At 43.1% G+C, this 22,217-nt stretch overlaps 1 long non-coding RNA gene and 1 other non-coding gene across 2 annotated transcripts in view; one reads left to right on the top strand and one right to left on the bottom strand.

The window, feature by feature from the left end:
• Window positions 1–22,217, top strand: part of LOC132597054 (uncharacterized) — a 139,901-nt gene that overhangs the window by 107,449 nt on the left and 10,235 nt on the right. The gene's annotated exons all lie outside the window — the stretch shown is intronic.
• LOC115848592 (U6 spliceosomal RNA) lies at window positions 20,376–20,477 on the bottom strand. Its single transcript, XR_004037760.1, has one exon. It is a non-coding gene; the product is annotated as a U6 spliceosomal RNA (small nuclear RNA).

Below are 22,217 nucleotides of genomic sequence, written 5' to 3'. Positions count from 1 at the left end.
GTTTTCCCTGGGGTTTTGGTTTGCAACCTTGGATTTAGCTTCTTTGGCTTCAGTATGTGCTGTTTCTACTTCCTCACTCACCGCACAGGCACATCGTTCAGCACCAACTGCAAGTCCTAGGGAGACGGTGTCTGTAGGGCCTTAGACCCAGTGAGGCTTTTCTTCTTGTTGGTTTGGGGTTTTGTGGATTTTACTTATTTATTTTTATTTTTAGATAGCCTTGAACTGCTTCATAGACACTGAGGATTTAGGAGAATAAACACTAGTGGAAACTAGTTATCTGACGGAGGCTGTGAGGAAGTGTGATAGTCTGAAGAGGGCTAATGCTGAGGTGTTGATGGTGTCCGTTTTCTGTTTCAATGCTGCAGCAGCTGGCCTGACTGCAGAGGGGTTGGAGATCCCTAGTGCTTGACTTATTAGGTAATCATTAGCCACCAGAGGTGGTTTTAGGGCCTATGACCTGTGTGGCTGCACAAGGTCCCTTGCTCAGAGGGGGACCTATGCTTGGTTTAATGTTCTGCTGTCATCATCTTGAAAAGCTTAATAAGTCCTATAAGTAGGAGATCAATTTCATTTATTTGAATAAGCTTGAATAATGGTTTGAGTAAGTTCCCATTTGAGATAAAATGCTGAAGGTGATTCTCTTAGTTTTCAAAATATCTACTGCCACTGTTCTGTTGGATTAGAGAACTGGGCCCCCTGACATCGTGGCATCTGCAGGGAGCTGTGCCTGCCTACCGCAGGAACAAGAAAATGCATCCAGGCAAGACTTGCTTCAATCTGCCTGCTCTCAGTTCTTACTTTAGGAAGCTTAGAAGGCACACTCCTCAAAAACCTAGTGATTTCCATAATCAGATGCTCATTTGCGCAGTTATCACTTCTCTTTCCTTTCATCCACTCTGAAATGCCTGGCTTCCACATCTGGAAGTCAGAGCAGCGTTGGGAATGGACTCGTCCTATCAAAAATCTCCCACAGTTTTGGAGACTGTGTTTAACACTTTCAGCACCTAAACGACTCTTGGGAAAATACTCCGAATCTGGGACGTGTCCCCCCTGAGAGACGGGGGTGGGATTCATAATAAAGAAGCAAAATGCTATTTTTCTAGAAATAATTTGTGTAAGAAACAATTGTCTTGGCTTAATGAGACAAATATTCCCTTCCAGAGTATATTCATTCATTTGCTCACTCCTTCTCATTAATTTATGACTTTACTTTTCATTCACTAAACAAAGATTCTATAGGACTTGTACTAGAAAACCTATTGTGATTCAACAATGAAAGAGAAGGGGGTTCAGAATAGTGAGACCATACGCAAGTAAACAGAGTACAATGACGTGTTACAGGTGCTATGATAGCAGTATTTATCAGGATAACTTAGGGCCACAAAGGGGTTACTAGAATCAGTTCCATTGCTCACCATTCATGAGTATGGTATTTTTCTTCACGAACCTCAATATTATTACTGTTGTTAATAGACGACAACATAAAGTAATTGACATGTGCTAAGCATTGTACAGGCATTTTCTCAGTTGTCTCAAAATATGATGAATTAGTTCATTCAGAAACCCCATTGTATAGAAGAACTAAGGTGGGACATGAAGTAAATCGCTCAAGGCCTCATGGGGAATTGATACAGCTAATCTCCTCCAAAGTGTACCTTTTCAAGGGAGGCTACCCTGCCTCTAACAACAGAGCTGCAGCACCATGTGTCATCACGGTTTGTACAGAGTATCAGAAAAATGTCATCTACTATTTCACACGATCACCTTCCTTTTCATAAAATACACTGGGACTAGCACCTCCAAAAGGGAGTGCTTTGTTCTCTCCTTACCAGTAAGATCATGCTTTTTTGCTTCGACAACTTATGAGTGCCAGTGATACAAATGGCTCCCACGAGATGAGACTAAATTCCTAAAATGTGGGCTGGATGCAGAGCAGTTTGCCATTCCTTTAGGAGGGGATTTTGTGACCATTCAGATACCTCCAGGAAACGGGTGAATTCCACCCCCATGGAAGATTGTATCTCCATGTCTATACCTTAGTGGTCAGTTTTAGACTTTTCATGTCAGAAGTAGAGGAAGCCAGCCTTTTGAGGCTCATTTCCAGAAATCCGTTTAGGCTGGTTGGCACTAGTGGCTCCTAAAGACTGCTTGAGTTTGAGACTTCGGAGAATCTTTCTGGCCTTACACACAGCACTGCAGTAAGGAGAGGGTGGCAGTTTAGAGCTGGGATGGGGCTGAGGGCAGGGCAAAGCTGAAGAAGTGGCCGGGATAAGGTCACGGAGAGTCACAGTGAGTGCTAGAAATAGAATCAGGTCTAGCACTTTCCCCTCTGCGGGAGACTGGTCCTTGTAACCTGAAACAGGGTTAGCTTGGGGCGAAGCAAAGCAAAATTGCCATCTTAAGGGAGATTTTTTTTTTTTTTTCCTTTCTTTTCTGCTGGAATCTAAAGACAGACTCCTTGGCTGGGTGATAAATGTTTTCACTGAGGAGAGGCCCTGTGTAGCTAAATTCAGTTCTGCCCACCCTGAGATAGTCCCTTGCTCTGACCTTGACCTGAATGTTTAACAAAGCTGTGAAATGCAAAGCAAGACTAGAAAAGACCAGCAGAGAAAGAAAAGAATCATTCATTGCAACACTGTCAAGAGCTCAGGTATCTGATTACCAGGCTCTCCATTGTTGCTTGGGCCCCAGCACATGGTTGGACTTTTTAAAAAGAGTGTTATTATTATCTGAGTAGAAAACATAAACGATCATTCCAGTGGAATCTGATAACGTTTTTTATCCTACGTGGCTGGTGACTATTAACCTCTAGCTGTTAAGTGGAAAGTGTCAGATTTGGAGAGATCAGAAACAAGGTAAGTTGTATAAATAAAACCCCTACATGTATAAAAACAGTTGTTTTGGAAACAATATGATAACTTTCTGCTACCTGTCTTGGAATGGCTAGGTAACCAGGGAAACCGTGTAGTGGGTGTCTTTGTTCTTTAATTCATTCTTTGTCAGGCAGTGAATAGCTGTGGGTCTCTGTGCTATGGACAAAAAAGACACAAGCTCATCTGTCCTCAGTGAGCTTATGATGCCCAGGGAAGATCAAAAAGGAAAAGTACATGAACATGAGACTCAGACATATTGGAGGCTGCATGAGGGACTGATGGGGCTGGGAGCATAAACAACTCTCTCCCTGAGCTTCTTTGCTTTGGGGGAAAAGAGTCAGCAAGGGTGAGGTTTGTGTTCAGTACTGGGGGGTTTTTGGGTGTGAGGGAGGGCTAAAGAGGTCAAGCCAGTGACTGTTCTCCACTCTTGCTGCGTGGGGTGGGGATGCGTCCTACAGGGAGAGGGCTCTGCAGCTTCCAGGAAATATGGAGGGGAGCCCTGCTCTGTAGTTCTGCCTGGATCACACATCAGGAGAGGTCACAGCCTGGGACGCATTTCCTAGGTGATGGCCCCCAGGGTGTGGATCTCGGCATTGTCCATGGGACCAGGTAGCAGCAGCAGGGGCAGTGGTGAGAGGCTCCAGAAGAGACCCCTTGATGGAGATCTAGAACAGGAGAAGAGCAGGACAGCGCACCCATGTGGGATGCTGTTTATTGACTTACCACTGGATGAGACTTGAAAGTGAGCTGAAACGGGGGTGCCTATTAATTGCAATTATTGTAGTGAGGGTGATTGCACTGTATCTGCAGGCTGGTGAGGCCCAGTGAAGAATTATATACGGAAGACTCTAATTCAAGGCAATGCCAGAGAAACCAGGGTGGGCTTTGCGGGAACTAGATGACTGAAGTTCCCTTTGAATTCAGAGTTTATGATTTTATGAAACAAGAACTATGGAAAATCAGGGAAGAATTTATTCAAGGCGTGTATCAGTTATCAATTTGATTATGCACCTCTCCACAGCCTCTCCCATTTATGCAGACCCTCTCAGGCTCGCCTGACTCTGGTTCCAGAGTTATATATTTTACCACAATTAAAACAAACAACCAGAAGAATAGGTAATATTCCTCAATAATGATCAGTATACTGAAAATTGATCTAAAACCAAAATAACATTACTACTGTCACAATACTCTTAAAAATGTTTGTAGTCTTTATGTGGGGAATTGTGAGCACAGATTTTATTTTCTTGAATGTTAACTTATTACTCTGAGGTTACAAAAAGAGTTCTTGGTATTAGTAGCACAATGTCAATGGAGTTAACACACTGAACTGTACACTTAAGAATGGCTAAGATGGTAAATTTTAATGTTATGTTTATTTTACTACAATTTAAAAAGAAAGGGGGAAAAAAGGGGCCTTTGCAAGCTTGGAAGTTTTTCAACTAAGAAAAAGACACCTAAATGTACCCAAGTACTCGATTACTCTATGCATTTTAGGAAGCCAAGTGTACTTCTTTGTCCCTGCCCTTTATTACATGATGAAGTGCATTTGCAGTTTCCATATCTTTCATGGAGAGTTAGAAAGGTGCTTTGTTACCCTTCACCACTGTGATGGAGGGTGTTGGTGCTGACATGCAAGGTCCCCTCCTCTTCTTGGGTTTCCGGTGGATGCCACTTCTCAATCCTGTGCACCAGATGGTCCTCGAGACTGGTTCTCAGCAGAGTAAACATGCCTCACTTAGGAGTGTGGCACCTTTTCCATGCACTCTCTTTGTTCCTCTGCTGACCAAATTAAGATGTTTTTAAAGACTAAGAAGAAGGTGGACTATAAGAAGGAATGAGCCTGGATCCCCAAGTGACTGTGTGGAACAGAGTTTTACTGCAGCCTTGCATGGGACTGCGACAGGAATAAGAATAAACTTATATTGCGTTAAGCCACTGGAATTTTACTCTTGTTAAGCAGTTAGCCTTCTCTGACTAACACAACCATTAAAGGTATTACAGACACAGGATGTATATTGATGAACCTGTAGGCTAAGGAAAGGTCAGGTAGGCAAGGGAAATGGAGATTACCTGTTTAATGATTCCCAGGTGTTAAGTGTTGCTCATTAATCATGTGGCAAATATGTTTAAATAAACATAGACAGGCACTTCCTGTTCAACAAATATCTCAAGGGAAAGGGGTTTTGCTGAGGCTTGGACCAGAATGTTAACGCCTCCCTTTGGGCCTAGCACAGCAGTTGTGACAGAAATCAAAGAAAAAGATTTCCCAGGGAAAAATGAAAATGCAACTCAAGGAGAGAGAGTCAGGAGCCCTCAGTACAAGAGTTCCTTTCAGAGTTCCTGCTCTCCCAAATCTTGGGGATTTAAGATGTTTTTCTACAATGAAGATTAATGCTGGGCTTCCCTGGCGGCGCAGTGGTTGAGAGTCCGCCTGCCGATGCAGGGGACACGGGTTCGTGCCCTGGTCCGGGAGGATCCCACATGCCGCAGAGCGGCTGGGCCCGTGAGCCATGGCCGCTGAGCCTGCGCGTCCGGACCCTGTGCTCCGCAACGGGAGAGGCCACAACAGTGAGAGGCCCGCGTACCGCAAAAAAAAAAAAAAAAAAAAAATTAATCCTGACACCAGACAAAGGAAGTTAAGGTCCCCTCACTCTCAGGAGTTCTCCAAGCAGTATCTATCCAGTCCTGCCTCTGGTCCCATCCCAGCCTTTGTTCTAAGTTGTTCTCATGGACAGTTTGTTGGAGACTGGATTCCTGCCTGTTGACCCCAGCTCTGCAGCCCAGGACAAGCCGTTTGCCCTGCCCTGACTTGGAGGGAAGCCCTCACTCTTGGCCCCAGTACAGTCCATGGTATACTTTGGTCAATGGTACTCTCAACCAGATGGTGCTTCCCAGTGTAGAATGACCACTCAACTTCATACATAGTTCTTGGAGGTTAGTAGGGTACATTTGTAGGACCCTTCAATGAGTTCACACTCACTTAAAATAAATCTTTATCATGCCCTTCAAGGCTCTGCATGATCTGGGCTCTGCCCTTCTCACTCTAACATCTTGGACTGCCTTCCCCCCACTTACTCACCATAGCTACCCTGATTTTTCAGTTCCTCAACAATGCAAGCTCTTTCGCAGGGCCTTCCAACATGCTGTTTCCTGTGCCTGAAAATGCTCTCCTCCCAGTTTTTGCTGTCCTAGTTCTTTTCTCCCTAGGTCTAAGCCTAGAAGCCATCTCCACAGAGAAGCCTTCTCTGACCAACCACCTAAGAGGGTCATCTCCTGCCCCTTCCTCAAACCCTCTCAGCTCAACTCCTAACTCCAGTCATTGTGACAGCAAGAGCCTTGTCCAGGTGTCACCTGCCAGGACCTTATCTCGGCTGTTCCTGGCTTCCTTTGGTCACTGCTTGAGGGTTTCTCCAGTGCTGCAGTGGGAACTTCACATGTACAGCCTGGGAATGGGAGGGAATTGATGACACATGACCCGTGGGAGCTGGTAGGCCAATGCTCCTCTCTTTAGTCCCTCGGATGGACAGTTTTGAGGTGCATGCTATATGGTTCCTCAGTGCCCCGACAGGATCACTACCATGGACCACAGCAGTGACCAACTTGAGACTATACCCTAGTTTCAGCTTTTCCTCTTTCTTACTTTTCCTTTCCCCAGTCCTCACTCCTCTTCCCTAGGGTTGCTTCCCCAAATAAACTACCTACATGCAATATTTTGCCAAACTTTCCTTGGAGAACCTAGGTGAAGAGAGTCCTCTCCCTTATTTAATATCTTAGGATCTTCATTTCTCTCATAGCACTTATCACACTTACATTACTTTTATTTATTTCTATGGTTATTTTTTGCTCTATGCAACTCATCCATACAGTTTGTAGACTCCAGAGGAAAGGAGCCTAGTCATTTTCAACTGTCTGTATCCTCAGCTCCCAGTGTGAAGTAAATATATATTAAATGAATGAACACATCTCGAAAATGTTGTACTTTATTTTAAGAATGGCACTTGTATTCTAGACATTGAGAGGCAATATGACATGCTGCTTAAGAGCATATGAATCTAGAGTCACACTTTCTTGGCTTAATTCCTGACTCTGCCACTTAAGTAGCTCGGTGGCCTTGAGCCTATCACCAAACCATGCTGGACATCAGTTTCCCCACTTGTAAAATGGGATTAGTAATAGTACCAAGTGCGTGGAATTGTTATGATGCTTAAATAAGTTTTATATATAAAGCACCCAGGACACTGCCTAACACATAATAACTACCCAATATACTTTATTTATTTCTTTACTCTTCCCCCTTTTATAGTCATTTAATGAAATTCAGACTTGCGCAGATGTAATATCCATTTTAGATCTCCACGTTTATCAATCCTTTCGCTACATTTTTCAAGTATGCCTGGGTTGAGTAATACCAACCTACTGACCCAGAGCCAAGAGTCAGAGAATTTAGGGCTGCGATACATTAGACATTTCACATGTCTTTGGTTCCCCCCAAAAAGTGCTTTGAGAACATATATAGATTAACCAAAACTAGACAAAGACCAATACTAACATACCACATGTTAATTTCCTCCATTTCTTGTCTTTTTCGGTGTTTACTTCAGTGTGGTTGCATTTTAAAGTTATCAGCTGGAACTAACACCTAATGGTAATCATGATCACAAGCTCCTAAATGTTTTTTGGAATTAATAATCTGTTTAAGCAATGATCACATGTCACATTAAGAAATGCTGCTAGGGTGAGGGTTAGGAATAGATGGCTTTATTGATTTGAACACAAACCAAGGACTGCTTACAATCCTGCCCTGTCCCCTCCCAGCTCATCAGGAGTAAGACCCTTCTTTTCCAGGTAGAAGGAACTCATGCCCCATCAATATTGGCTTTTTCTGGGTCACTCTGATAAGAGAATTTGTGCCTATCTAGGGACTGGAGAGCGTTAGGGTCTTGGTTCCAGCAAGCTGCTTTCCTATAGAGTCTCTCCAGAGGAAGAGCAAAACCCACACAGCACTCTTCTGCTTGGGTCACAAGCCCCCCGTTCAAGTGACTTCAAGGAACACTTCCTGAATTCATTTAACTCTTGGGAGAAAGAAGACGTAGACAGTGGGTTCTAGTGCTGATAGTTTCAAGCCAAGACAAAGAGGCTGTGTGTTGGCCCACGGGAGGCAGAGATGTGGATGCCTGGATGTTGTCCTGGGCTGTGGAAGGCAGGCAGTGCTGCATTCTCCTGTCGTTGCTGCTTCAGCTTCCCCACTTGCGGAGAGGAGCATGCCCCCTCTTCTCCTGACTTCCCTCTTAACCACTCCCTTCTGATGAATCCCTGCCCACATTGGGGCAGGCAGGGCCAGGCCCTGTGGGTCAGAGTTGGGTAAGGCAGGTGGCAGGGTGGCATGACTCTAGGAAATAAGGGGGTGGTGCACAGTGAGGGAGTAGAGGTCTCAGGAGTCTCCCTCTAACGCAGGGTTGCAGTGTACCATCATAAGGTAAGAATACTGAGGGAGGGAGACCACTGAGTGCTGTTGAGCGTAAAAGACAGGAGAAATGGGCCCTGATTCTCCCACTGACTAGCTCTGTGATCTCCTCTTTGACTCTTTGTTTCCTGGAGATTAGACAAGTGCTTTTTATTTTATTTTATTTTAATTTATTTATTTTTGGCTGCGTTGGGTCTTTGTTGCTGTGCACAGACTTTCTCTAGTTGCGGCGAGTGGGCGCTGCTCTTTGTTGCACTGTGCGGGCTTCTCATTGTGGTGGCTTCTCTTGTTGTGGAGCACGGGCTCTAGGCGCGTGGGCTTCAGTAGTTGTGGCACACAGGCTCAGTAGTTGTGGCTTGCGGGCTCTAGAGCGCAGGCTCAGTAGTTGTGGCGCACGGGCTTAGTTGCTCCGTGGCACGTGGGATCTTCCCAGACCAGGGCTCAAACTGGTGACCCCTGCTTTGGCAGGCGGATTCTTAACCACTGCGCCACCAGGGAAGTCCCTGGACAAGTGCTTTTTAAACTTGAGTATTTGCTGATTCTATGTGAGCTGATTTTGAGCCCTTTGCTTTGTATGGTATGGTTCTGCCCACATCTCACTGTCATATGTTCCGTGACCCTACAGAAGTCAGCAGGGAAGCTCATGTGTGGCTTTTGCAATAAGAATATGATTTTAGATGCTATTATTTTTGAAGCATATTAAACTAATATTTTGTCCATTATTTTTCAGTTGTTGTTTTAGCCTAGAAGAATAGGCTGTAGAGTTGCACTTAGCCTAGGACATGGCCTGTGGATGAGCTTCATAAAAATGATAAGATCTCCTGAAATGACACATAGGTGTACATATACATTTATATGTGTGCATATATGTATACGTATACATATGTGTGTATGTGTGTGTTTGTGTAATAGTGGATTTAAATAACATACCACTTTTTCAAAAGTTCCTTCGTGTTTTTCTGTGTGACTTCATTACAATTTTGTTCTGTTCTGCTTATATCCATTACTTTCTTGCCTCATTGCCAACCCTGTCCATATTGCTGCTCAAAGCAGAATTTTAAGAACACCTCAAGGTGTTTCTAAATGAAGCCAGTAAACAGCTTTAGCTGACACCTCCAGCGTGGCATGGTGATACAAGCCAACACAAACAGGGAGTGGGAAGTTTGCTGACAGCTCTGGGCACAGAAACCTCAGGACTGGTTTGGTGAGGCAGCCTGGAAATCAAGCAGTAACTTGTGGGGGAGCCGAAGAGGACTTGATCATGTTGTCTCTTGTACCAGCTCCCTGCACAAGGAAAGGAAATTCTAGAAGAGGCTGAGTCCTCTTTTAGTCAAAGCAGGAGAAGAAACATCCATGACCAACCCAACTGGGGCAGGAATGCAGGTACACGGATGCTAGCTCAGCACCTCCTGTGTAAGGTCTCAGGCAGGGCTGGGTCGACATATCTTCTTTTGTGTTTGGTGTCTGGGAGCCGTAACTAAAACTCCCAACATTATCCTGTGTATTAGTTAGGATACAGATTGGGTCATTCTAATGACAAGATTCCCAAACACAGTGGCTTAAATAAGAAAAGAGTATTTCTTTCTTATGTATAGGCTCAGGTATCCTGTCCAGAGTCAGCTGGTACCTTGTGCTGTTGGGGACCCTGCTCATAAAGTGCCTTGCTCCCCTAAGTGTTCTTCATTTATCCTGTTTAAAAATGAAGCCGTTCCACAGCTATACGGTAAGCCTTAAAAATCTAAGACAGTTTGTGGAAAAACAAAGGAAATAGAGACAATCAAGCATGCATTGCAGAGTGTTGGCAACATGGTACAGAGATTACACGGAGCCTTATCACATTGCTTATTGTTTTTCCTCTGCCACTTCCTAGCCTGTGAGCTTGGGCAAGTTCCTTAACTTCTCTGTGCCTAATTTATAAAAAGATGATAATAGTACCTACCTTGAGGTTTGTTGTAGGTTTGCATATATTAATGATTTAATACATGCAAAGTGCTTAGAACAGTGCCTAGACCATAGTTAGAGCCCAAGAGTGGATACTGTTGATGCCCTACCTTTATCCATTGATACTCACTGTTCTGTAAACTTCAGTTGGGTATTTACTGCAAGAATTTGTGACTCTGCCTCCGGGCTCCCTCTGGCCTCTGAGGGTGTGTTCTGCTACATGCAGGGCAGATCCTAAGTGCTGAGAATTTAAAGGATATCAAGTCATTCTCAACCAGGAGGCTGAGCTCCCTTCAACAGCTTCCTTGTCTCTTGAGTGAGACAATTCTGAGATGTGTTCTATATCATCCCACAGAGGTCCCCAGGGTGACTGAGCCCTGGTTGCCTACACTAGAAACCTGCTCATTGGCATATTCTGTGTTGCTTCCTTGCTTTCCACGGTTCATTTCCCCATCCTCCCGGTCTTCCTGGCATTACCACCCAAATTAACTACTCACATTCAGGGTCAGCCTCTGGGATATGCCAGCTAAGACGCGCTCCCCTTACTATACACTTTTGTCCAACCGTGATGATCTTAGGATGCACTCTGATCCCGGCAGCCCTAGCTCTTCCCTTTTCATGCACCTCTACCTTCTGGTGTTCCTTTTCTCACTTTAACAATAACATCCGCACCAGGGTGAGACAAATGCAGATTCCATACTCCTCAAACCCACCCCCTGCACTGATGTACATACTGAGTCCCATGAAAACCAGGCCACAAAGGAAATGGAATATTTTGGCAAGGAATATTCAATGTCTTTGGGGCTTGCTCTCCTGCATAACTTCCTGCAGGTTTCTCTTGATTTCTCTTGGGGACTGCACATATGGCATATTACTTAGATTTGTGCCTGGGTTATGACTGCATTAAATCTGAGACATGGGGGAGGACTCAGGTACACAGCTCTACATCCTGTTGTGATGGATAAGCACTCTTTCCATTTCCTCCCCAGGGCAGGGAGAGGATGGAAGTGTTTTTCATGAAGACAGGAAATATCTTCACTACTATATTGTGAGCTAGATGGAATTATCCTAAAAGAGCAGGGTCCATAGGGGTGAGGAGAAATTTATGTGGGCTGGATTGTTAACGAAATGATTAAACAATAGTGCTCTCTGTGGCCACACCCTACTATTTTACACAACGGAAAAAAACAACCTGGCAAAATAAAATCAATGCTGCCTTCTTTAAAATGTGCTATCATTTCACTGTTGCAGGTGTGCAAGACCGAGTGCCAAGAAACCCAAAGATAATACAGGTAGTCCTCATTTTGTAGGATTCCAATATGCGTGAATTTCAGTCACCACAGTTTAGTTGGTTTAGTTAAATAAAACCAGTCCCCTCCAGCAACATGGTTTAGATTTCAGTCACCCTGGTATATGGACCGTGAGTACTTGCATGAAGTACAAACGCTACTAGCTCATCAGTGCACATATTTAGGAAGCTCATCACTTCTGAAATATGCGCCTCAACATCACAACCATTGCCACTTCTTTCAAAGGCTGTTGGTGATTGGTCTCTGTGCGTCTGTTATTCAGTTTACACACAAACAGCAAAGTGTGCAGTTGGGTTGCCTCCTAGTCTTGCAGTGATAACCTATGTGACATTTTACACAAATGGATAATCAATGGAATAAATTGTCAACAAAAATGAAAGCGAAGAAAGAAACAAAAAGTGATAATTCAGGAAGTAAAATTCAAATTGGATGTAAATTGAGTTTAGAAAATATAGCTGAGCATGGGCATGTTGACACTGGAGCCATTCTAGAGACTCAAGGTAAGCGACCAAAGGAATTTAGGAATTTATTTCTGTAAATGTGGAAAATGACAAAAAGATGATGTCTCAGAGGAAATAACACCAGCACCCCCTACCACATATACACATTAAAGGGACTCTCAAGTACTGCATGGTATTAAAAGTGCAAAGGATAAAATGGTGGAAACATCCAAATTTAGAGAAGAGACTGACAATTTACCAAGGCATAGGAAAGATACTTTGTATTGTAAGTTATATGACAAGAAGGCAAGCACAGTCCTAATCACTCTAGATAACGTTTCTACAAAGAAATAAAACACTTTAATACTAAATAATATGTTAAACTACAGTGTGCTAAATAAATGTTTGCTTTATTATTTTTTTCATTATACATTTATAACTGACAGAGTTTTTACTATTTTGACAAAAATTTCTAAAGGTCACCGAACAATTGTAATTTTTCCCAGTGATCATTAAGATCACTTTGTACAGTTTCAGCCTGCATGGTTAGTTTTACAGTACTGCACTACAGCACAAAGACTGCCTGTATTTGAAGTTTTACCTTATCTATTAGGATAGTAAGAACATGTGGGCTTTGGAGCCTGGGTGCCTGGTTTCAAGTCCTGACCCCAGCACTGAACTGCTTGCTGTCTGCTGCTGACCAACTAAACCAACTTATCCGAGACTCAGTTTTCATATTTGAAAAACATAGAAACAATAATAATTACCACGTAGAGTTCTTGAGGTAGCAGACAAGGAGGCCTCTGGAAATGCACCTGACATTCAGGAAGCATTCAATAAATAAGCTCTGTGAGAGTGGACACCCTGTCTCTTTTCTCCATTGTAATATCCCATCTAGAACAAAGCCTGATATAGAATAGTTGCTCAATAAATATTTGGTGTAAAATGTTGAATAGTTGTGTTTAATGTTCAACAAATGTTAGTGACCTGATTCTCTTCCTCTTTTCTTGCTTTCTCAGAGCTGTACACTTTCAGGGAGTTGAGATCATGTGACCAGTTTTTCTGAGAACCCAGGAGGTTCTTCAGCGTCCTTCCCTCGCAGTCAGTGCTGTCTTGTTTGTCCCAGCCCGTTTGATTTAGGTGGCAGGTCACTCAGCAAGGTTAACATTTTTCACATAAATAACTCATACAAATCTATAGGAAAAACATTAAGTCTTCGAAGATGGGAAAAGAAAAGAACAATTAATTTGCAAACAAACTTAACAAATATTTAGACAAATTCAGCCTCACTTCACAACCAAGGAAATATAAATCAAAACCTGAGAGATGGGCCGACTTCCGGGAAGATGGCGGAAGAGTAAGACGCGGAGATCACGTTCCTCCCCACACATACACCAGAAATACATCTACGCATGGAACAACTCCTACAGAGCATCTACTGAACGCTGGCAGAAGACCTCAGACCTCCCAAAAGGCAAGAAACCCCCCACGTACCTGGGTAGGGCAAAAGAAAAAACTAAACAGAGACGAAAGGATAGGGACGGGTCCTGCACCAGCGGGAGAGAGCTGTGAAGGAGGAAAAGTGTCCACACACTAGGAAGCCCCTTCGCGGGTGGAGGCTTCGGGAGGCGGAGTGGGGGAGCTTGGGAGCCGCGGAGGAGAGCACAGCAACAGGGGTGCGGAGGACAAAGCGGACAGATTCCAGCGCAGAGGATCGGGCCGACCGGAACTCGCCAGCCGAGAGGCTTGTCTGCTCGCCCGCCGGGGCGGGCGGGACTGGGAGCTGAGGCTCCGGCTTTTGTCGGAGCGCGGGAGAGGACTGAGGTTGGCGGCGTGAACACAGCCTGCAGGGCGTTAGTGCGCCGCGGCTGGCCGGGAGAGAGTCCGGGGAGAAGTCTGGAACTGCCGAAGAGGCAAGAGACTTTTACGTCCCTCTTTGTTTCCTGGTGCACGAGGAGAGGGGATTAAGAACGCTGCTTGAGAGAGCTCCAGGGACGGGCGCGAGCCGCGGCTAAAAGTGCGGAGCCCAGAGACAGACATGAGACGCTAGGGCCGCTGCTGCCGCCACCGGGAGGCCTGTGTGCGAACACAGGTCACTAGCCACAAGCCCTTCCGGGGAGCCTGTGCAGCCCGCCACTGCCAGGGTCCCGGGATCCAGGGACAACTCCCCCGGGAGAACGCACAGGCGCGCCTCAGGCTGCAACTTCTCGCCGGCCTCTGCCGCCGCAGGCCCGCCCCACACTCCGTGCCCCTCCCTACCCCCGGGCCTGAGTGACCCAGAGCTTCCGAATCAGCGGCTCCTTTAACCCCGTCCTGTCTGAGCAAAGAACAGACGCCCTCCGGCGACCTACACGCACAGGCGGGGCTAAATCCAAAGCGGAGCCCCTGGGAGCTGTGAGAACAAAGAAGAGAAAGGGAAATCTCTCCCAGCAGCATCAGAAGCAGCGGATTAAAGCTCCACAATCAACTTGATGTACCCTGCATCTGTGGAATACCTGAATAGACAACCAATCATCCCAAATTAAGGAGCCCTGTGGATGAAAGGCTCTTGGTGCTGCAGCCAGGAGTCAGTGCTGTGCCTCTGAGGTGGGAGAGCCAACTTCAGGACACTGATCCACAAGAGACCTCCCAGCTGCACATAATATCAAACAGCAAAAATTTCCGAGAGATCTCCATCTCAACGCCAGCACCCAGCTTCACTCAACGACCAGCAAGCTACAGTGCTGGACATCCTATGCCAAACAACTAGCAAGACAGGAACACAACCCCACCCATTAGCAGAGAGGCGGCCCAAAATCATAATAAGTCTACAGACACCCCAAAACACACCACCAGACGTGGACCTGCCCACCAGAAAGACAAGATCTAGCCTCATCCACCAGAACACAGGCACTAGTACCCTCCACCAGGAAGCCTACACAACCCACTGAACCAACCTTAGCCACTGGGGACAGACACAAAAAACAACAGGAACTACGAACCTTCAGCCTGCAAAAAAGGAGACCCCAAACACAGTAGGATAAGCAAAATGAAAAGACAGAAAAACACACCGCAGATGAAGGAGCAAGATAAAAACCCATCAGACCTAACAAATGAAGAGGAAATAGGCAGTCTACCTGAAAAAGAATTCAAAATAATGATAGTAAGGTTGATCCGAAATCTTGGAGATAGAATGGACAATAGAATGGACAAAATGCAAGAATCAGTTAACAAGGACCTAGAAGAACTAAAGATGAAACAAGCAATGATGAACAACACAATAAATGAAATTAAAAGTACTCTAGATGGGATCAATAGCAGAATAACTGAGGCAGAAGAACGGATAAGTGACCTGGAAGATAAAATAGTGGAAATAACTACTGCAGAGCAGAATAAAGAAAAAAGAATGAAAAGAACTGAGGACAGTCTCAGAGACCTGTGGGACAACATTAAACGTACCAACATTCGAATTATAGGGGTTCCAGAAGAAGAAGAGAAAAAGAAAGGGACTGAGAAAATATTTGAAGAGATTATAGTTGAAAACTTCCCTAATATGGGAAAGGAAATAGTTAATCAAGTCCAGGAAGCACAGAGAGTCCCATACAGGATAAATCCAAGGAAAAATACGCCAAGACACATATTAATCAAACTGTCAAAAATTAAATACAAAGAAAACATATTAAAAGCAGCAAGGGAAAAACAACAAATAACACACAAGGGAATCCCCATAAGGTTAACAGCTGATCTTTCAGCAGAAACTCTGCAAGCCAGAAGGGAGTGGCAGGACATATTGAAAGTGTTGAAGGAGAAAAACCTGCAACCAAGATTACTCTACCCAGCAAGGATCTCATTCAGATTTGATGGAGAAATTAAAACCTTTAGAGACAAGCAAAAGCTGAGAGAGTTCAGCACCACCAAACCAGCTCTACAACAACTGCTAAAGGAACTTCTCTAGGCAAGAAACACAAAAGAAGGAAAAGACCTACAATAACAAACCCAAAACAATTAAGAAAATGGGAATGGGAACACACATATCGATAATTACCTTAAATGTAAATGGACTAAATGCTCCCACCAAAAGACACAGATTGGCTGAATGGATACAAAAACAAGACCCATATATTTGCTGTCTGCAAGAGACCCGTATGCTAACACATATATATGGAATTTAAGAAAAAAAAAAATGTCATGAAAAACCTAGGGGTGAAACAGGAATAAAGACACAGACTTACTAGAGAATGGACTTGAGGCTATGGGGAGGGGGAAGGGTAAACGGTGACAAAGCAATAAAGAGGCATGGACATGTATACACTACCAAACGTAAGGTAGATAGCTAGTGGGAAGCAGCCGCATAGCACAGGGAGATCAGCTCGGTGCTGTGTGACCGCCTGGAGGGGTGGGATAGGGAGGGTGGGAGGGAGGGTGACGCAAGCGGGAAGAGATATGGGAACATATGTATATATATAACTGATTCATTTTGTTGTGAAGCTGAAACTAACATACCATTGTAAAGCAATTATGCTCCAATAAAGATGTTTAAAAAAAAAAAAAAAAAAAAAAAAAAAAAACCTGAGAGATGTTCTCTTTGTGGTCACAGATTTCCAGAGTGATGGAGACAGAGACTAGTGATAGTGAGGTAAGAAGACTGTCTTCTCAACGGCTTTGCTTGTCAGAACTGGTATAATCCTTTTAGAAAGCAATTAGAACACAAGGACCATGGACCTTTAACCCAGTAATTTTACTTCTGGAGACTGATCCTGAGCATTCAATGTGGATGAAGCTTTTGCATAAAGGTTTTCATCACAGTGTTATTTAAGAGTGAAGATGGAAAACTACCTATATGCCCAACAATAGGGACTGTTTATGTGGAAGATGGTATATACACTTTTTTTTTTTTTTTTTTTTTTTGCGGTATGCGGGCCTCTCACTGTTGTGGCCTCTCCCGTTGCGGAGCACAGGCTCCGGACGTGCAGGCTCAGCGGCCATGGCTCATGGGCCCAGCCGCTTCGCGGCATGTGGGATCTTCCCGGACCGGGGCACGAACCCATGTCCCCTGCATCGGCAGGCAGACTCTCAACCACTGCGCCACCAGGGAAGCCCCTATATACACTTTTTATTAAGCAGTAATATCTGTAAAGAGTTCGTGTATAAAGAGTATATGTCAAAATGTTTGTGATTGTTATAGAACATTGTATATAATAAATATTTTAAATTACATATAAAATGCAAACAACTGATATCTAAATGCCTTCCTGGAAGAAAATGTGAATAACTACCATTTATTGTGATTTTACCATTTTCCAGAACCTTTGCATATTTTATTTCTAATTCTTATAACAATCCTGCTTGTTAGATATTGTTATGCCCATTTTACAGATGAGAAAATGAGGCTCAGAGGGCCAAGTAACTTTTCTGAAGCTCCAGCTACTTTTGTACATCTGTTTTATAGTAAAATCTGTGCCTCCTTGCCAAATCAGACTCCTTTATTTGGTTGAGGTTGTTTTTTCAAGTTATGAACTAATGAATAATTTTCTAAGTTTCTGTGTTTTAAAATATTTAGAAGCATAGACTACTTTAATAATGATCATGGTTAACAAGAAAACTAATGCAAACTTAGTAAGTCGTTTAATCACTCTGAGCCTCAGTAGCTATTGGATAGCTCATTTTATAGGGCTGTATATCAAAATTAAAGTGAGATAGGAGGTAACATGTACAAAACACTTCCAAGTTATTAAAGGAAAGGTGTTAACTGGAAAGGTGTTATTAAAGGAAAGGTGTTAGTTTTAACTACTCTTTTCCTAACATCTTAAATCGAAAGTTTTATCTACTTCAGTTATTTATGAGTTATCATTTTTACTTTAAATATTACAAGGGTTGAAAACCTGCAATAAAATGAGTGCTTCCTCACTTACAGATTTTAACGTCTATCTCAGTTAAGAAAGGGGGGGGCGGTAGTCATTGTTTTGCAGAGTTGATATGGAAAACCTAACATACATCCAGCATTCTTTGGGAAAGGAAATAGAAGGCTCCTGTATCAGATGTTTTGGAAAGAAAGTAACTGCGGAATAGGCTGGAAGTTCTAGACAGGAGCTTTCCCAAAGCACTTTTATTGATTCTTGTTGAGTACTCATGGAGTTGAAAATCTGTCTCTATTTTTCATATTCTGAGTCTGACACATTGCTGTCAGTGGTTATCTAGCTGTTTTTCTGAGGATTTGGTGGTGATGTTTTTGCTGCTTTTGACTGTGTATGTGTGTGTGTGTGTGTGTGAGAAGAGCATCACCAGATCCTAAGCACTTATGGAGCGTTACCTTCAGGGCTGTTAACTCTGGACTCTCTCCAGGCTGCCAGGATCGTCCTAGATGACTCTTCCTGAAAAAAGGACAAGGTGCGGCTCATCCTCAAGGATGATTCAGATCCCCTATGAACCTCATCAGTTTATCTGGGTTTTGTCCCTGGGCAACCTGGAAGTGCCCGCAGAAATTTAGGAGATGCAACCATCTTGTTGTTTCTGCACCAAAAGAGACTCCTGAACAGCTTCTAGGAAAGCAAGTAGAAATGTTTGGCTGGAGCAGCTGCACCTCGACTTTCCTATAAAGTTCAAAGGGTTATTTGGCCAGTGACTCCCTCCCAAAGCCTGCTTTTGTGCGGCCACAGTTCTAACTATAGGACTGCCTGCCACCCAGATCCCTTAAAGGAAGGTGCCTTCAGAGCACAGCTCAGCTTGGGGTAACTTTCTAAGAAGAATTGACCTTTTTTTTCTTTAAGAGAGAAAGAAAATTGGCATGGAGTCAGACATCAATAAATATACAGTTGGTTCCATTTACGTGACACACTTTGAGTCCTGCCTTTTACACTGAATAGTAGTTATCTCCCCAGCACAGGTTTCAACTGTGAAGTATGGGTGCTTCAAGCTTGCCTACTGGAAACCGTTCAGGGTCCTTTCTCTCTCAGCTGTAATAACATTCACTGTGATGTAAGTTCCACCAACATCTTTCAGCCCGGGAGGAAGTTTGGTTTGGCTGATTTAAACTTAAAATAGGGAAAGAAAAGCTTGTTTTCTTGTTCTTCTTCTAGACTAGGCTGCAGTTTTAAATTAAGTTGTTATAATCACCTGTACTTATTTATAAGTGGAAAACGCAATCTCACACATTGACTACAATCTTTGGCAGACTCTGATAAGATCCCAGATGATCTAGGAGATGATTGTAAATTGTTTCCATGCATGTTTATTTATGTTCTTATTGGACGCTTTCTCAATGGATAGCACTCTGTCTTATATGTAGGAATATGGCCAAATGACAGGTTTAAAAACTTGTGTAAAGAAGACAACTTTTGGAGAAACTAGAAAAACAATATCCAACAATAAAAAAAAAATGGCTGTGTTCAAGGATGGCAAAAGCTTGTGAACCTTTTCTTTCAGGATCAGATAGCCTAATTTTAGGTTTGTGAGCCATTTGGTCTCTATCGCAACCACTTAACTTTGCTGTTGTGATGCTAAAAAGCACAGATAATGGTCTGTGGGTGAGGCTGTGATCCAATAAAACTTTATTTACAAAACCAGGCAGCTATTTGCGGGGAACAGTTTGCCAATTTCTGAATTATGGTATAATCCATTTGATGCATGCATTTGGTATGTTGCTTTCAGCTGAAAGTAAGGGAAAACCCAACTAAAGACAGCTTAAGAATCATGTTAATTCACATAAGAAGATTATCTCATGTAAGAAGTCTCATTATAGGGAAGTCCCCAGGGCTAGTTAATTAAAGCAGTTTGATGATGTCATCCAAGGCCCAAGTTTGTTCCACCTTTCATCTTTCTGCTCTCCCATCCTTGGCTCATTGGCTTGTCCTCAGGCTGACATGGCTTCCACAGTTCTAACGTTACATGTAGGTGCAACAACATCTGGCAGAAGAAATAAGACTTTTCCCCCATGTATTTCTTTTTAAGAGCAAGACAGTCTTTCCAAGAAGACCCTTCCATTCCATAGACCATGTCTTATCGACCAGAATTGGACAGAATATTTCAAGAAGGGTTTGAACAGTATTTGCCTACAGCTTCCATGACACCAAACATGGTGACATAAAACAATGGAAAATTATTCTGTCACAGTAGTTCTGGAGGCCAAAAGTCCAAAAGCAGTATCACTGGGTCAAAATCAAGGTGTCAATAGGGCCGTGCTCTATAGGTTCTAGGGGAAAATTCATTCCTTGCCTCTTCCACCTTCTGATGGCTGCTAGCATTCCTTGGCTTGTGGCCACGGAATGCTCAAATCTCTCTTTGTTCCATTTTCATATTACCTTCTCCTCTGTGTGTCTGTGTGAAATCTCCCTTTGCCTCTCCCTTTCTCTCTCTCTCTTTTGTTTAAAATATGGAATGCTTCACAAATTTGCATGTCACTCTTCTGCAGGGGCCATGCTAATCTCTCTTTATTGTTCCCATTTTAGTACATGTGCTGTGGAAGCAAGCAATGCCTCTCTCTTATAAGGACACTTGTGATGGCATTTAGGGCTCACCCAGATAATTCAGTGTACCTGACTTATCTCAAGATGCTTAACTTAATGACACCTGGAAAGAGCCATCGTCCAAATAATGTAACATTTACAGGTCTGGGTAGTAGGATCTTATAACTTTGGGGACCATTATTCAACCTGCTACTGTCATGGAGAACTTTGATTGTCAAAGTAAAAAACTTTGACTTTTTTTAAAGTAATAGACAGCCATTAAATCAACTACCAGCAAGAGGGAACTACCATGATTTTTTTATATTAATTAAGATTTACTTAAGTCAAATAAGGGAGGTGTTGGCCTAAAAACGTTGAAATTCAGCAGGCATGGAAAAATCTGGAATATGACTGTTAGATAGGCAAACATCAGTATCTGCTATAGCATACTTGTATGCAACTATTGTGTTTAGCAAGAGCATACAATTACTTAAGAAAATAACTTTTATAAAGTAATAGGAAAAATGTTTTATCTATAGTATGGTCACAACACAGAGCGTGAAATACTCCTGTGCATAAAAAAAAATGGAGACAATACACTAAAAAAGTTACTAGTGGTTTTCTGGAGGTGGTGGGAATTTGGGTTATTGACTTTCTTTTCTCTCCTTTTTTGTATTTTCCAAAATGTTTATGAAAAGTATATATGTTGCTTAAATTAAAATAATAAATCAATAGCATTATATTGTTAGATGATAACACTAGAGTATTTGTTTTTTACATCTTTATTGGAGTATAATTGCTTTACAATGGTGTGTTAGTTTCTCCTTTATAACAAAGTGAATCAGTTATACATATACATATGTTCCCATATCTCTTCCCTCTTGCGTCTCCCTCCCTCCCACCCTCCCTATCCCACCCCTCCAGGCAGTCACAAAGCACCTAGCTGATCTCCCTGTGCTATGCGGCTGCTTCCCACAAGCTATCTACCTTACGTTTGGAAGTGTATATATGTCCATGCCTCTCTCTCGCTTTGTCACAGCTTAACTTACCCTTCCCCCTCCCCATATCCTCAAGTCCGTTCTCTAGTAGGTCTGTGTCTTTATTCCTGTCTTACCCCTAGTTTCTTCATGACAATTTTTTCCCTTAAATTCCATATATATGTGTTAGCATACGGTATTTGTCTTTCTCTTTCTGACTTACTTCACTCTGTATGACAGACTCTAGGTCTATCCACCTCATTACAAACAGCTCAATTTCGTTTCTTTTTATGGCTGAGTAATATTCCATTGTATATATGTGCCACATCTTCTTTATCCATTCATCTGGTGATGGACACTTAGGTTGCTTCCATGTCCTGGCTATTGTAAAAAGAGCTGCAATGAAAATTTTGGTACATGACTGTTTTTGAATTATGGTTTTCTCAGGGTATATGCCCAGTAGTGGGATTGCTGGGAAATATGGTAGTTCTATTTGTAGTTTTTTAAGGAACCTCCATACTGTTCTCCACAGTGGCTGTGTCAATTTACATTCCCACCAACAGTGCAAGAGGGTTCCCTTTTCTCCACACCCTCTCCAGCATTTATTGTTTGTAGATTTTTTGATGATGGCCATTCTGACTGGTGTGAGATGATATCTCACTGTAGTTTTGATTTGCATTTCTCTAATGATTAATGATGTTGAGCATTCTTTCATGTGTTTGTTGGCAGTCTGTATCTCTTCTTTGGAGAAATGGCTGTTTAGGTCTTCTGCCCATTTTTGGATTG

Source organism: Globicephala melas, chromosome 3 (assembly GCF_963455315.2).
Source record: "Globicephala melas chromosome 3, mGloMel1.2, whole genome shotgun sequence".
Taxonomy (NCBI): Eukaryota; Metazoa; Chordata; class Mammalia; order Artiodactyla; family Delphinidae; genus Globicephala; species Globicephala melas.
The sequence above is the reverse complement of the archived record's forward strand: the minus strand, read 5'-3'. Positions and strand labels throughout refer to the sequence as shown.